Source organism: Pristiophorus japonicus, chromosome 19 (assembly GCF_044704955.1).
Source record: "Pristiophorus japonicus isolate sPriJap1 chromosome 19, sPriJap1.hap1, whole genome shotgun sequence".
Classification (NCBI taxonomy): domain Eukaryota; kingdom Metazoa; phylum Chordata; class Chondrichthyes; family Pristiophoridae; genus Pristiophorus; species Pristiophorus japonicus.
Window position 1 is genome coordinate 72,641,270 of NC_091995.1, and position 17,594 is coordinate 72,658,863.

A 17,594-nucleotide genomic window follows, 5' to 3' on the forward strand; every position below is an offset into this window, starting at 1 on the left:
TCTATCTTAACATAATCCTCTAAGGCATACTTATTGTTATATATGTAAACCTGTAAATACCTTGTGTAGCCACCAGAGGGCCCATTCCCTGGAGTCCCAAGGGTTCCCACAATCTGGGAGACCTGCAATAAAAGACTAAGGTCACACTTTACTTTGAGTTCACAGTATCTAGTCAGACTCTTTATTCATACATAACACTTATGTTCTAGTGCTGTGATAGAATCCTTTACAAGCACTGCCACCTTCATTTCCATTTCTTATCTCTCCTAATGATATTTTAACCAGGAACTCTATTCTTTGATACACTCACCATATAGGAACATATGTGTTTTGTATTCTAGCCATCTCATATTGCCCCCTCCTGACCATTGATAACTTTTCTGCCCAGTTAATTTGGGCCAAATCCTTTCTTAACTTGTCTCCATTATAGTTACTGTTTTACATACCTCCATAGTTACTAATGCTTCAAAGTGTACATTCACATACATATTTTTTGAAGCCCTTGTACATTTTAACCACAGCCTATTATCTGGTTTAATACAAAATACACCAGGAAACCTTTCATCGACAGTGGACAGAATAATGGGACACAATCCACCAAAATCCAAGAAATCATGCCATATAAAAAACGTATGGAATTTGACCAATACAGATACTACAAAACAAGGGCTCTGGACATAATTAATTTATGAAAGAACTGAAACAGTTCAGCAGAATGAGAGTTGTATTAGTGTTAATACCGTGTTGATCTTGAATTGTGCCTTTGTTAGTGATTAGTTGAGGTGTTTCACCTCAAGCTCAGTTCATTTTCCAAAGCACTTAGGGGCTGAAATTTGCTTGATGACGCTGCCCGTTAACGCCGGTGATGGCGGCAAAGGCCTACCGTCGGCGGTGAGCGGCGTTCACGCCTCCCTGCAAATTGAGTTGGGCTTTGGTGGAGGCACCAAAAGGTCACACTGCGCCCTCTAATGCCACCCACATAGCGACATCGACAAGCGCACAACGCCACTGTGGCGCCGGTGCTACGCTATTGGTTTATACGGCGGCCTAACGGGCAGGCCTCTGTACAGTCTGAAAAACGCAGTCTTAACATTGGGGACCCCGGGTGGCATCGCCCAGAGAGCAAGGTACATTTTTCTCTTTATTTATTTCAGAATGTATTTATTATTTGCAACAATGGGGAAGTGTGGGTGTGGGTCACCGAAGTTTTAGGTTATTTTTTATCCCCTGTTTTTGCAGCTTGCATGCCGGCAGCCTTCCGTCGGGAAATTGAGTCGGCCACCTGAGCCCCGGTCTGTTGGCACCCGAGAATGAGTGTGCAACACCACCTTTTAGTGCTGCCCTCTCATCTTTGGGTGTAAAAAGTGAATTTGGCAGTTTGAGGCGGTATCTACCACCTGCCGCTAAAATCAGCACTCAGGCGGTGTTACCGCCTCAAAACGGCCATAACCAATTTCACCCCTTAATGTCCCTTCAGCATAGGCCTGGGCCAAGGCTTCTCACTTTTGGTTTATGCTGAGACATTTTCTTTAAGCTTGGCCCAAGGTTTTTGATTTAAGCCAGGACTTTTAGTCTAAGCTTAGGCCGAAGTAAGGCCAAAGAAAGCAAAGCCAGTAATCACCCGGACAGAAGGTTCTTTACTTGGCCCAGAACCACCCCCTTTTGCTTTGCACCATCATCCCTTTTGTCATTTAATCATTCCTGCCCTCCACCCTATCGCAGACCTTACTTTTAGTTATTCCCCACCTCTTTTCCCTGGCTCTGAACTTGCTTAAAAACTGTTAAATCTCTAACTTCTTCCAGTTCTGATAAAAAGTCATTAATCTGAAACGTTATCCCTGTTTCTCTCTCCATAGATGCTGCCTGACCTGCAGAGTGTTCCCAGCATTTTCTGTTTTTATTCCGGTAATCATTTTTGTTTGAACTGATTTTAATCAGTGTATGGACTCAACCACCTGGGAACTTGTCCATCTCCCCTTTCAAACATCACTTTTTTAATTAAAAGGTTTATTGAAACAATTCTAAACTCAATTTTTTACATTCCAAGAATACAAATATTAAGTAACTGCAATAACATGAAAACATTAAAAAGTTAATGCACTACAAACAGCAAAAACAATAAGTAAATTTACACAGGCTTTCTAATATCAAAGTAACAGGACGCACAGAATAAGATCAACACATGATAATTATGCCGCTGTAATAAGTGAATTATTGATATCATAAAACTGAAGTAATAAAGCTGCACTGACCAAAATTTCATAGTCAGAGGTTAGATGAGTGTAATCCCGATTTCAGTAATGTGTTTCATCTCAACCCCATCTCTCCCTCTTTCCACAGCTAGAACCCTAGTCCGTGCCCATCACCTCAAGGCTTGATTTCTCCAATAGGCCTCGAGCTGGCTGCCCTGCCTTCACCCTTTGCAAGCTTCACCTCATCCAAAGTTGGAGACCTGCACAGACCTCCCATCACCATCTTCAAGCCCACCTGGGCCCTCAGACCCAAGTCTGTCAATTTCAAAACAGGCTTGTTTGAAACCCGGGAGCGTGGACTTCCAACCATCTCTAGTCCAAGGAAGTCTTGTAGTCCAAGGAAGGAGTGTGTGTAGCATGGCCTTTGGAGCAGGTCTTCAAACCATCTCAAGTCCAAGGAACAGGTCTATGTGTATAGCCTTGCCTTTGGAGCAGGTCTTCAAACCATCTCTAGTCCAAGGAAGAGGTGTGTGTGTAGCCTGCCCTTTGGAGCAGGTCTTCAAACCATCTCTAGTCCAAGGAAGAGGCGTGTGTGTAGCCTGGCCTTTGGAGCAGGTCTTCAAACCATCTCTATCCCAAGGAGATCTTGTAGTCCAAGCTTTGTCCAAGGAAGGGGTATAATCTGGGCCTGGGAGAAAGTCTGCAGCTTACAGCCCAAATTGTGGGAGCAGATCGCCAACCTGTCCTCTGGGCTGAGATTGGCACATGGTGTGAGGAGTCTTCAAGCAGCAAGAAAATTGGAGGAAATGACCAGCATTTGCGCAGTCGCTAAACCTTCCATCCATTTATGATCAACACCTTCTGCCTTTTCTTGTGGATTATGCCGTTGGGTAACTCATAATGGCCTCAATTTTCCCCAGTTATCTGCGCCATTTTTTTGGCGTGCGCCGTTTTTTTTTGGCGTAAATTAAAATATCCAAGTTTCCCCAAAGTTTCTGCACCAGCGTAATTCAGTTACGATTTTTTTTAAGGTTAGGATTTTTTTTGCGACAAAGGGGGCGTTACCTGATGTCTGGGCCAGTTTTTCATATTTAAGCAAGTTTGGCCAACTTATATTTTTCCTAGGACGGCGTATGTGACCACTCCCAAAAAACCTGCTGGGCACTTAAGAAAAACCAGCGCACATTAAAAAATCGGCGTAGAGAAGACGCCATTGTTTTTAAGCAAAGTTTTGGAGGGAGTCAAGAAGACAAAGGATATGCATCGTGAAGCTTAATTTTTTTCAAACTTAAAAGGAAGAAAATAGAAGTCTGATGCACTTCTTTAATTTTTGATTTGTTTCAAAGTACCACCGAATGTCTCCTCACTGGGCTCGAGGGTCGGAGCATCGGCTGGCAGAATCGCTCCCTTGCCTGGACACGGGCTCAGGGGTGGGCTTCAAATGAAGCCTGGCGGGGGGAGAGTGGGGAGTGGAAGCCGAACTGAAGGGCTGAGAACCCTCAGACTAAACAGCAGCTTCAAAAGAAGCCCAAGGGAAGGGAGTGTGGGTGGACGCCGAGCCCCTGTGTCCGGGCGAGGGAGAATTCTGCCAGCCGACCCTCGAGCCCGGAGAGGCGACGTTCGGTCGGTGGTAGGAGGGGGGGTACTTTGAAAAAAATCTAAAATTAAAGAATTGCATTAGACTTTGTTGCCCCAAATGTCTTCAGTGAATGGCTAGCTTCCCGTTCTAACCAAGCCTATTATACATGCGCAGACCAGGGTGTGGTCAATACTAGGGTGTCGACCTTGGGGAGAGAGAGAGGAAAGAAGCTTCAAGTCCATTGTTCTGCTGTTTTGAGCTTCTTGCAAACCTACAATTTAATTATTGGGGCAATATTGACAATGCCATACCTCGTGTAAGCCTTCTGCATGATGGTGCTGCGGAGGAGACGATTGATTCGACATCATCACATGTGGAACCTCAGAGCACGTAGGATGATGGGCAGGAGGCCTTACCCACATCAGGTACATCGAGCCAGGCGTTCATACCTGCACCTGAGTGAGGCAGACTGTGTGAGAAGGCTGAGTTTCTGCAAAGAAGCTGCAATCGAGACTTGTGAGTTAGTAAAAGCAGATCTACAAACTAGAAGTGTCAGGAGGGCTGCTTTGTCAGTTGAAGTGAAGATTACAGCTGCATTTTCATTTTTTGCATCTGGATCATTCCAGGCGACAACTGGGGATGTGTGTGCCATTTCTCAACATGCAACACATATCTGCATTCGGCAGGTGACTGCTGCACTATAAGCCCAGAGGAATGACTACATAAAGTTCCCCATGACTGCCCAGGGCTGTGGGCATCTCCAGGGTTGCTGGCTTCTCAAAGATACAGGGCTGCATTGATTGTACCCACATTGCCTTGCGAGCACTTTTGGAGGATTACTCGATGTACAGGAACAGAACAGGCTTCCACTCCGTGAATGTGCAGCTCCTGTGTGATGATATGCATCGCATCATGTCAGTTGATGCGAGATACCCTGGGAGCACCCATGATGTGTTCATCCTACGCGAGAGCACTATATCTGCCATGTTTCAGCAGCAGCCAGAAGGGCAGAGCTGGCCGCAAGGAGACAAAGGGTATGGCCTCGCCACTTGGCTCATGACGCCTCTACACGTAACCCGGACGGAAGCTGAGCGGGAATACACCATGTCACACATTGCGACGCACAACATAATAGAGAGGACCATTGGCATCTTGAAGTAGCGTTTCCGATGCCTGGACCGGAGGCTACTTGCAATACTCCCCTGAGATTGTCGGTCAGTTCACTGTTGAGTGCTGCATGCTGCATAACTTAGCCATCATGAGGCAGCAGCAGCTGGTAGTAGAAGACCCACCTGAGGTGAGAGTGGCTGATGATGAGGAGCAAGATGCAGATGACGACGAGGATGAGGAAGCCATGCAACTACCTGAACCTAGAGCATGACGGCAGAGGAGGGCGGGCCGTCGTGCCCCTTTAACGATTGCTCGAGCCTTGTCCCAGCAGCTCATCCATGAACACTTTGCTGCCTGAAGGCTCAGCAGCAACTATTCCAAATCAACCCTGTTTACTGTTTGGACCTGTTCCGTAATGTGCTGTGTTAATGGAACAAATAATGGAAATTATTCTTCTTTAGTTCAAAAAGTTGTGTTAATAATGAAGCAAATAATGTGAATGATTCAGTTCTAATTTAAAATATATTTTCTTCAAAAGTTTAACATTTGTTTGTACTTAACTTTCATAAAATATTCTTGTACCAAACTTCAAAATTTTCAGTTAAGATCACTTACAAACTTTTAAACTTGAAAATTTACATAACTTATTAAAAAAACGTTTAATTTGAGAACAGTTACAACAGTAACAACAATAATAATAACAACAACAGCAGCAAAAAAAGGCTGCACCCATCTCTCCTCCACCTTATTCTAAGACCGCCTGCTGCGCTTGGTCTTGGTGACTCCACCCCTGCCCGCAGGCGGCTTTTCTCGGGTTGATACCAAGCTTATTCTTTCGAGCATCTCGGATAACGTGCACTTCTTATTGGGGGGTGTGGGCAGGTGGTAATGTGGAAGGGCCGGCTTGGGCCTCTTCAGAGGCTGGTCTGGGGATTGGAGTGGCAGTGGCAGTTGATTCTGTCAATGGCCACGTGATCTGGACGTGATCCCTTATTGCAGCAGCTAACTCCGACATACCCTCGCTTATGCTCTGCCAGCATCTCAACTATCTGCAACATTCCCTCCCTCATATGCACCGACAGTGTATCAGCTACCTGTGACATTTTCTCCCTCGTGGACAGTGTTCCCATTTCTCGTGAGAGTGTTGTTACTTCTCCCGACAGTCCCGATACCTGAACACCCACCCCTTATGGTATCACATAAGGTCAATGCTCTCCGCACTCATTGCCATCATCTGAACCACATCTGTTAGATCCTGCACCTCAGGAGAGTGCTGTCGAGCTCTCCTTCCCCTCCTCACCCTGGGTGTGACTCACTGCATCCCACTGGGACCCGCAGCCTCGGACAGTGGGGCCCTGGGTATGCCTCGCTGCACCCCACTGGAATTCCCAGCCTTGGACTGTGAGAAACCATGGAATGTCCCAACCTTTGTACCGCTCAGGAAAGGGGCTGGCACTTCAATGGGCGGCACCTGCACCTCCTCCAGCGTGGGTACAACAGTGGGGGCTTCATCTTCCCTCTCCCCCTGTCCCTTCCCCTCACCACCATGCTCTTGGTCTGGAAAGTCGGACTGGAAGATGTTCTCTTCAGACTGGTCTGCATCTGAATAATCTTCTGCATCGTCAGGGTTGGCCTCAAGTTCTGCAAAATATAACAAAACAGAGAAATGGTTAGCAGCAGAGGAGGGGGCAGGATGGCATGAGTAGGCTCACACAGCGCAGGCAACAGGCTCATTTGAAGGACCACATTGCATCAACTGAAGTGTAGCTGATGGAGACATCCCCATGAACCGAAGCATGGCTAGCCCGCGCAGTACCTAACATTTAGCAAAGTCAGACTGTGGAATTTGCAGGACTTACCCTCTCCCTCGAGTGTGGGCCCAGCTTGTGCAGTGGTGGTTGCTATTCTCCAGGCAGGACCCATCAAAGCAGCAACCCTGTCTTCCAAGGGTGTCAGTGGGTGCAAATTTGCCGGGCCTCCTCCTGTTTGAGTTCTCTCTCTTTTGTTGTGTGCCACCTTCCTCTGCAAAGATGAAAATATAACTTTTTAGAGAGGGTGTCTTTTTACAGATGCTCACATTTACAATTGCAATTCTAGTGAATAAATGAAAATATTACTTACACTAACTACTTGACCAAGGTCCTGCCACTTTTTGCACCGGCCTCCAGACCTCGGGGTGGTCACCATTGCACAATAATCTTCTGCCAGTTGGTTCCAGCGTTTCTTCATTTCTTTTGGTGAAACTTTTATGTGACCTCTGCTGGTGTCCAGCTCGTACCATCTGAGCTCAATCACAGTAACTAGTGCCTCCACTTCATCCTGTGATAAATTCTTGGTCATTGAGCTGCGTTACATATTGTATTGCGCTCCGATTTTTCCACTGAGAATGAAAGTTCTCACACACAACTGGCTCTTTAAAAATGGCCGAATGCAGACCGGGAGCTGTATTGAGCGTGCGCGGCCATAGCAGTCACATAAAAAAGTTTTTTTTCCGCGTATGCGCATAAGGGGGCTCATCCTTTTTTCGGCTCAGACTTTAGGCTCCAGGCCCCCTGAAGCTAAAGGACAGATTGCGCTGCGCCAATTAAAAAAATTAGAACAGGGAAACTTGCAAGTTATTTTTTTGGAGTATTCGGGGCCAATAAAAATGGGAGTAACTCTTGCAATGCACCAAAAAACAGCATTGGGGAAAATTGAGACCAATAAATCTATTGAAGGAACAGTCAAGGTTAACTCAACAAATCGTTCTAGGCCAAGGGTCAGAGTTCACTGTGTGAACCAGGTTAGTGTAGTTTGACACACCCGTGGCAAAAACAGAGGGCCCGAATTTGATGGACTCACAGCCCACTGCTGCGGACTGCCGCCGACATTCCTCGTGAAGATCCGCCCAGTGCCAGATTCGATCTGATCTGGAGCGGGCGGGAGGGGAGAGCCGCAGGGAAGCGCCTGCTGATGTCAGCGGACGGTCAAGTGGCGTAAGTGGACTCCTGCCCACCGAGATGCCAGATTCATGCGAGCGGGAGTTGGCGCCAGAACGGGGGTGGGCCGCTGCGACGAGGCTGGTCTGCCCCCGACGGTAGGTAGGAAGATCCCAACAAAAAGGTTAGCGAACTTTTTACAATTTTTTTTTTCATGTCGGCTTACCTAAATGGTGTCCCGTGAAGGATTTCCGATGGATTTTTTTTTTTCTGGTGCTTTTAATTTTCAGGTCTTTGACCCTCCGCGGGCCCGACTCCATCCTCGGCGGAACTGGGACAACAAGCGCCTTTGCTGCCGGGAATGAGAGCTCCCGCTGGCTGCTGCCCGGATTGGCGGAATACGTCGCAGATTTGCCAGCTGCCAACCTTCAAGGGACTTCGGTGATGTAAACCCCGCCCAAAGAACCGTCAGGGACATCGGCGGCCATCGGCGGTGCTATGGTCGGCACTTGGGAGAGCGGGGCCTTCATCAAATTTGGGCCCAGAGTTTTTGTCTTTTGTCAAATGTGGAAAAATGTATTTTTCTTAATAGCTATAGTGGAAATCTGGTTTAAAACTTAGTTTCAGTGAGTGCTGGCTGTAAAGTAGCTCCCTTTGTGCTGCTGCAGAGGTTGGAGTACCAGAAAATACACAAAACTGGACAGACCAACCTTCAGATTCAGCGTCAGTATCTCTGCCTGCACTGAGAAACAAATTAAGCCAAAGCTTGCTTGATGCACGCAGTTTCTCTTTGAAGTGCAAACGTGTACAAGTCCACACTTTGTAGAAAAACTCCTTAGGCCATAAATTGCAGCCTCTCCGGGTGCATACAATGTGCGCACACGCCCAAAGAAGCCCCTCAAGTTCCAGGTTTAGGCATGCGAAGCCCGGCACTTGTGATCTGTCAAAATTTCGACAGATCGCGGGCCTCCCCAGGAGAAAGGCCTTCGCGGGTGGAGATTTGGGCTATTTGCCCACCTCTTGCCCAGCGAATGTCCTTCAAACTCTTACGTTTGGTAAAAGCAAGCCATAAGCAGGCATACGGCCTGCTTTTACCAGTGTAAAAGATAGAAAAAATACATTTTATTACTTATTTTTATATTAAAAACCTTGCCCATGAAGGAAAGTTTAACACTGTTAAAACATTTTTAAAAATTCAAAAAAGAAATATTTTTTTATAAAACATTAAATTGAATTTAATTTCTATTACTTTTACAAAAGTGAAGTGTTCTTTTTATTTATGTGTGCGTTTTTTTTTGTTTTTAGGGGTAGTCTCATTGATAGCGATGGGAGCTCGGAGCTCCTATTACTATGAATGAGAATACTACATTGTGATTGGTGGTCCAGGCCCACGTGACCCCAGGATGCACTTACGCTCCTGGGATGCCTGGGCCTCTGCGCTGGGCTGTGTATCTAGGCTTCAAATTGCAAGTGTTCATTCCACCGGGACCACCAGGGAGCCGATCCAGCGAGGGATCTGCTAGGAGGGACTCACGGACAGAAATTGCGAGGCTTCGCTGCTCGTGTGCAGCCTCACTAATGTGGGTATGGGGGACAGAATCGGAAATATAATCGAGCCTTTCTCTAACCTGCTCGGTGTCCAGTCAGGCTCCACAGTGGCAGAAGCTCCTGAACATCTGCCCTTTAGTATTTCAACATGAACACCTGTACCATGAAAACATTGCCCTTGTTGCTCAACTTTAATTCAGTTCTCTTGTGGTTTATCAGGAAGTTTACAAAAGACTGTTTAATCCCAAAGCAAATGAGCACATTATGTCAGAAATGCATTCTGAAGAGGATACTTCGATGCCTTGTAGACTGATCCTACCTTTAACATTTTTTATTTGTACCATGTTCAGTCTTACTATGTATTTATTGTGAATCAATCTATTTCTTTTAGCCTGAACAATAGCGTCTGATTCTGTGGTATTTGCTGCAGCTCAGCAGTGACTAGAACATGGGGGGCACCCGGCACAAACTCTAACGCAATATATTGTAATTATGAGGTAAGTGTTAATCCCGTGGCATGTTGTCCTAAATGTGATAGTGTGTGCACTAGGTTCGTGCAGCAGAGCTAGTCTCCAATCATCTTGGTTAATCCTTACCACTGGACCAAGCCCGTGCGGTGGCTGGTGTGCAACGGTCACCACACGTTAAAAAAAATCCACGCACAGGCATCTTCCACCCTTCAACATGTAGTTCGGGACCTGGAATATTAGGTCCTTCATTGAAGCACCTGTGAACTCATCCCTTTTTGTCGAGGAAGCGGGTCATCCTCCATACAAGGGATCGCCTCTGATGATGATGAGGTGAAGTTTATAGAAGGCTCGGTCCAAGTATTGAAAACACTCTTTCTGCTATCAACACAAGTTAACACTGCTGGGAGAAAATCCAAACCCTAATAATGCCATCATCTTCACAAAGTGATTGTTGCTGCTACACCTTCTCTTCGAGGGTACGTATCCTCTCATTACATTACAACAGCGACCGCACTTCAAAAGTGCTTCACTGGCTATAAAGCATTTGGGACGTCCTGAGATGGTGAAAGGCGCTATATATGTAAGTCTTTATATATATATATATATAAATGTAAGTCTTTCGTTTCTTTTTAATGACTTCCCCGTTTTTCTTTTCTTTGGTCTTCTCAGGTAACATAATATTTGAGGCCACAAAGGTAGGCAGACACCCTATTAGTCCGTTGCCAATGCTGGTCTGGAACCCCTACGAGGAGAAACGATTGATTGACTATGCTTTGTCAGGTGTTCCTGACCTCCTGCTCAGCACTGCCTGCATAATATGCCTTACCTGAGGAACGGGGCCTTGTACTGTCATTCTATCACGCCATAGATGTCTGCCATGGGCCTATGTTTAAGGTTGACCCCGCTGCGTGTGGATGCTGCAATGCCTGTGATGTGCTACATTTTCTCCTCTTTGCAAGTCAGTATCACCTTCCTCCTTTTCCTTGTCTGACAGCCAAAAGCCCTGTGCTCAGATAGCAGATAAACAACCTGTTTTCCACCTGGCGCCCAAGGAGTTATGGGTTTGGCTTCTGTTCTGGTTAACCCATCAGTGAGTATGTACACTGCCCGTTCACTTCTCAGACTTGTGCTTGATCTAGACCATCTCGAGGGGCAGAAGTCCCATCCCCCCTCCGGTCCCCCCCGCAAAGCCCCCCACCCTCTCTGCCAGGTGTACAAGTGAATTTTTGACCGCTGTGCTAACCCAGCTTCTCATGGTTGCAAGTCCACAGTTAACATGTCCCTAATGAACATGCTGAGGTCACGAAAGGCACATATAAATGTAAGTCCTATCGTTTAATTCAACAACTTGCATTTATATTGAACCTTGCACATCCTCAAGACATCCCAAAGTGCTTCACAGCAAATGAATGACTGTTGATGTGTTTTACAGGCAAACGCAGCAGCCAGTTTTTACTTTCCCAGGTCTCATAATCCTACCCACTCGGTGACTCCTAATCATAAGAACATAAGAAATAGGAGCAGGAGTTGGCCCTCAAGCCTGCTCCGCCATTCAATAAGATCATGGCTGATCTGATCTTGGCCTCAATTCCACTTCCCTGCCCGCTCCCCAAAACCCTTGACTCCCTTATCCTTCAATAATCTATATCTCCACCTTAAATATATTCAATGACTCAGCCTCCACAGCTCTCTAGGGTAAAGAATTCCAAAAATTCACGACTCTGAGAGAAGAAATTCTTCCTCATTTCCATTTTAAATGGGCTTATTCTGAGACTATGCCCCTTAGTTCTAGATTCCCCCACAAGAGGAAATATCTTCTCTGCATCCAACCTGTCAAGCCCCCTCAGAATCTTAAACGTTTCAATAAGATCACCTCTCATTTTTCTAAACTCCAATGAGTATTGGCCCAACCTGCTCAACCTTTCTTCATATGACAACCCTTTCATCTCAGGAATCAACCTCGTGAACCTTCTCTGAACTGCCTCCAATGCAAGTATATCCCTCCTTAAATACGGAGACCAAAACTGTATGGTCTCACCAATACCCTGTACAGTTGTAGCAGGACTTCTCTGCTTTTATACTCCATCCCCCTTGCAATAAAGACCAACATTCCATTTGCCTTCTTAATTACTTGCTGTACCTGCATGTTAACTTTTTGAGTTTCATGTAGAATCACCCCTCCTCTGATGCCTCTGATAGCTCGGCTGGCTAAGTCAGTGGGCATAATGGAAATGCCCATACGTCTGAGTGCCCCTTCATCATTGTTTGTTAATCACAAAGCGATACGATGTTTTCCCGGGCAGTTCTTTATCATCCCTTTATGTGAAGTGGCTTTTAAAGAGCTGCCTCAGTTATTTCCGTTCAAACTGGATCTGGAGCTGCGCAAACTGCGCTCGATTACATTTATGACCACGGAGCGTTTATTGAGCAAACAACATTTTATACGAGCTGACCTTTGTGCTCAGCCTCATGTACTGTCTCAGAGGGAAAGCTATAGGATGACATTTTAATACACCTTGCAGCTGTGCTTCCTGTACTCTTCAAGGTTAATGGTCTGAGAGACGGACAATTGGAGTGTTTCAACAATACAGCAGAGAAATGAGGCGATTGCTAAGTTTCTATCTGTGGTTCATGGTCGCTGCCCAGGGGAATTTTAAGAAGAACCCCTATTTGCAGTGTACCGATAAGTTGTTTACAGTTAACGTGATCCTATTGAATGATTCCCAATCTCCTTGGACCTTGGAGAATGTCCTTCCAGTTATAAACGATGAAATTCAAGTTATTGAAAGCAGATTGCGTCAGAATGGTAAGAGGCAACTTTTACTTCCTCTCTGCTGTATCTAGTTCTGGTCTCTATATTGCAAAAACAGTAGAAAGGCGCTGGGGAAGGTGCAAATAAAGATTTACAAGGATGATACCAGACCTGAGAGGGTTTAACTATCAGGAAAAATTGAACAGGCTGGAGCTCTTTTCTCCAGAAAAGAGACGGCTGAGGGGTTTGATAGGGTAGACACAGAGAAGGTGTTTCCATTTGTGGGGGAGACCAGAACTAGGGGCCATAAAAATAAGACAGTCACTAATAAATCCAATAGGGAATTCAGGAGAAACTTCTTTACCCAGAGAGTGGTTAGATTGTAGAACTCGCTGCCACAGGGAGTGGTTGAGGCGAATAGCATAGATGCTTTTAAGGGGAAGCTAAATAAACATATAAGGAAGAAAGGAATAGAAGGTAATGCTGATAGGGTGAGATGAATAAGGAGGCTCGTGTGGAGCATAAACACTGGCATGGGCCAATTGGGCCAAATGACCTTTCTCGGTGCTGTCATCATCATCATCAGAGACAGTCCCTCGGAATCGAGGAAGACTTGCTTCCACTCCTAAAGTGAGTCCTTTGGTGGCTGAACAGTCCAATGTGAGAGCCACAGAGTCACAGGTGGGACAGACAGTCGTCGGCGGAAGTGTGGGGGGGGGGGTGGAGCTGATTTGCCGCACGCTCCTTCCGCTGCCAGCGCCTGACCTCTTCACGCTCGCGGCATTGAGATTAGAAGAGCTCAACGCCCTCCCAGATGCACTTTCTTCACCTAGGGCGGTCTTCGGCCAGGGACTCCCAGGTGTCAGTGGTGATGTCGCACTTTACCAAGGAGGCTTTGAGGGTGTCCTTGTAACGTTTCCGCTGCCCACCTTTGGCTCGTTTGCTGTGAAGGAGCTCCACATAGAGCAATTGCTTAGGGAGCCTTGTGTCTGGCATGCGAACTATGTGGCCTGCCCAGCGAAGCTGATCGAGTGTGGTCAGTGCTTCAATACTGGGGATGTTTGCCTGGTCGAGGACACTGATGTTGGTGTGCCTGTCCTCCCAGGGGATTTGCAGGATCTTGCGGCGACATCGTTGGTGATATATCTCCAGCGACTTGAGGTGTCTTCTGTACATCTGTAGGGTGTTTTTGCTCTGCCCAATTACGGGGGTCTTTGGTGGCTGTTGGTGTATTGGGCCCCTCTGCCCCTTCTAGGGGATGGTCCAGCAGCTTATGGCTCGCTGACCACTAAACTGGTGGTTTTGAAGCACCCTAGCACCCCTATCTGGTTCTAACCTCAGAATTTTGGTGGATTATGAGCTTTCACAAGGGAAAACAAAACACTCAGAGACAAGTGGCCCTTGGAACGAAAAAAAAAAACGGGTAAGTCCAATTCATTAACCACGGTAAGTTTCCAACAAGGTCAAACTTCATCAAACCACATATCTGACACACACTTATAAACTGAAAATCTATGGGAAGAAACGGACACAACGAAAACCTTACACAATTTCATCTTTACAAAACATTTCCAACACCACCCCCACCCCCTTTTTACCTGACTGACCTAGGCTGACAGTTGGGAAAAGAAACCCCAGGATAATACTTACGATCCCTTTTGATTATTTTTTTAGCCTTAGGATGGTTGGTTTACAGGGTAGCTGGAGTGAATGTTGCCTCTCCCAGTTACTTCGGTCTCCGGTTCTTCAGCTGGTTGGCCTCGGAGCGTTGTTCGGTGTGTGGCTCGGCTTCTTGAGATGATGTTGGGCCTCTCGGTAGTTGGGTTGTATATTCTGCACACAAGTCGAGTCCAGGGCCCGTTCGATGGTAGGTTTCCCAGCCGGTAACAGTCCGTCTCCGTTCTCTCTCGGTTTCTGTCTGTCTATGACTGCTACTGCTCCTCGACTCCTTCTCCTACTGACCCAGCTGCTGCTTCTTCTCTCGGTTCCGTAGGTCCTATATTTGTATCCAATTTAGTTCTGGCCTTTTCGTGCCCAAACTCAGTTGGTGGTCCATTGTGTAAGTTTGGGTGGGGAGATAACTTTGAATATTTAATCAGAAGATGTCACAGGTACAGGTAGGTGTGAGGGCAGGGGTATTGTTTCAGTGCATATTGGTGCCTCAAAGTCTGCTGGTCCATTGTAACAGTCCTGGGAGTCAATCGGTTTGGGCCTCCCCTTTGATGGGCCATCACCGCAGTGATCTCAGGACTATTGTCCACTGTCCATATTAATTAGGTAGATGATGGTCCACATTCATAATTTGATTAGGGGTGAGTCATATTTTTGAACTGGGCCAGGTAGTCCCCATTGGTTGAGGATTTCCCCGCTTCAGGCCCGACTCGACCCCTGATTGGCCTGCCAGAATGCACTTTTCCCCCATTGGCCAGTGCCTCTGTCTCGCTTGGGAGCCAGACTCCACAATGTCTGTATCCGCCCACATGTTTCCCAGCCTGCCTGGTCTGAGGATTTTAAATGTTCATTTAAAATGTATAGGACGATGCCATCTTAGTTTTCTTGTCCTTAGGGTGTTCCAATAAAATGCGGCCGTGGATTTTCGAACCTTACACATCGTCCATGCCTCTGATCTATATAGGAGGGTGGGTATTACTACAGCCCTGTAGACCATGAGCTTGGTGGTAGGTTTGAGGGCCTGGTCTTCAAACACTCTTTTCTTCAGGCGACCTTACAAATCTTATGAAGGCCTTTGACACTGTCAACTGTGAGGGCTTATGGAGCGTGCTCCTCCGTTTTGAATGCCCCCAAAAGTTTGTCAACATCCTTTGCCTACTCCACGACGACACGCAGTGGTTCCATTACAGACCCAATCCACATCCGGACCGGGGTCAAACAGAGCTGTGTCATCGCTCCAACCCTCTTCTCAATCTTCCTCTCTGTCATGCTCCACCTCAGAGTTAACAAGCTCCCTGCTGGAGTGGAACTAAACTACAGAACCAGTGGGAAGCTGTTTAACCTACGCCACCTCCAGGCCAGGTCCAGGATCACCCCAACCTCTGCCATTGAGCTGCAGTACGTGGCCGATGCCTGCGTCTGCGCACATTCAGAGGCTGAACTCCAGGATATAGTCAATGTATTCACTGAGGCATATGAAAGCATGGGCCTTAAGCTTAACATCCGTAAGACAAAGGTCCTCCACCAGCCTGTCCTCGCCGCACAGCAATGCCCCCCAGTCATCAAGATTCACGGCGCGGCCCTCGACAACGTGGACCATTTCCCATATCTCGGGAGCCTCTTGATGCGGAGATTCAACATCTGTGCTGTAATGTTCTATAGATTTGCACTTCGGAGAGATTGGGTGTTGCACTGGGTTTGTACACTGTCCTTGCACCTCTCTGACCCGGGCTCAATCCAGCCCACCATGAGTGAAGAAAGGACTCCCACACCTTTCTCTCTTTCTCTATGCCAGGTGTACACAAATGCAAGGAAAAGTGGAAATCTAGCAGACTGAGAGAGCTATACAAAGAAAGTAATAAGAGGTACAAAAAGATAATACTTGCAAAGTATAAAGCTAACAGTAAATGTTTTCAGCGATATATCATGAGAAAGAATGGTCTACTTTGATCTTTGGGCAACCTGTCGGAGCAGTGTGCTGGTTGGCCCTCCTTGATGCGGTGCGGCATCCCCTCTGGCACCTGGGAGTCCCTGGCCGGGGATCGCCCTTGGTGGGGGGTGGGGGCACGTCCGGGAGGCTCGTCGCTGAGGGCGTGCAGGGAGCGGGTGTGGGCGGCAGTGGGGGGAGCGTGCGGCAAACCAGATTCCCCCGCACACCCTTTCCTTCGGCCACTATCTGTCCCACGGGTGGCGGGGGCTGTGGTTCCCGTATTGGACTGTTCAGTCACCTGGGAACTCACTTGTAGAGTCGAGGCGGGTCTTCCTCGATTTCGAGGGATTGCCGATGATGATGATGTCTTGTGTGTGTGTCGTAGGCTGTTAGTTTACCACACGACTTTGATCCATAGACCTCGGAAATTACAGGAAGGACTCCATGTGACGCAAAGGTCAGGCTTAAACCCAACTGTTAGTTTATTACACACAAAAACCAACGAAAAGTGACAGAACAAGACTTCTTAGAGATTGATGGAAGGCAGACAGCCAATTGCCGCTGTTGTTGATTGTAGGCTCGGGAGCTCTTTACCTTTCCGCCATCGTTCATTGATCATAGGTTTATATGTAACCTTCAGGGCTGCTGACCAAGGGCCATGCGGCTCTTTGTCGGCCGGCACGGACACGATGGGCCGAAATGGCCTCCTTCTAAGCTGTAAATTTCTATATTTCTATGTTCTGGCAGTGAAGCGGCCCTCCCATGCAGGACCAGATTAACCATGGGGCGGATGTGGCTGCAGCCCCAGGCCCACCAAAGAACATTGGCCCACCAAATAAATGTAGGAAAAAAAATACTGAATGCTATTTCACTTCTGTGTCTTGAACATGTCTTGTTGGCTACTATTGAAACGGGAGAAATATTTTATTGGCTACTATTGAAACGGGAGAAATATTGAATAGGAAGTCTCACAATGTTATCATGTAAAGTAACCACATGATATATACTTGCTTATACAGGCTAGGTTCACTTATTTATACCTATATACAGAAGTACCTATATACACTAATGTACCTATATACAGAACAAAATATGTACAAGCCTGTTTTATTTCATATGTTATTGAAAGAAATTTGCATATATGTATAGGAACCTAATATGGCAATGTTACCAGAACCAAAATATATACCTACTTGATACAGAATATATGGGCCTGGGGCAAACTGATCCAAATGGGCCGATAGTTATGTTTGTTCATGTTCATTACATGACGTATATGATTCTGATTCTGAGTATGAAAACATAGGCCAGTATATTCGGCCTGCTCTGCTTCCAGCCCCCCGGGTTTCTTTTGAAGCTGAGCCCTGAACCCCTGTGTCTGGGCGAGGGAGCGATTCTGCCGGCCGATGTGCCGACTCTCGAGC

General features: G+C 46.8%; 1 protein-coding gene across 1 annotated transcript in view; it reads left to right on the plus strand.

Moving 5' to 3' along the window:
• LOC139230264 (guanylyl cyclase C-like) overlaps nt 1–17,594 on the plus strand; it is a gene marked incomplete at its 5' end in the record, with an annotated part of 252,495 nt that overhangs the window by 20,277 nt on the left and 214,624 nt on the right. The window lies entirely within an intron of this gene.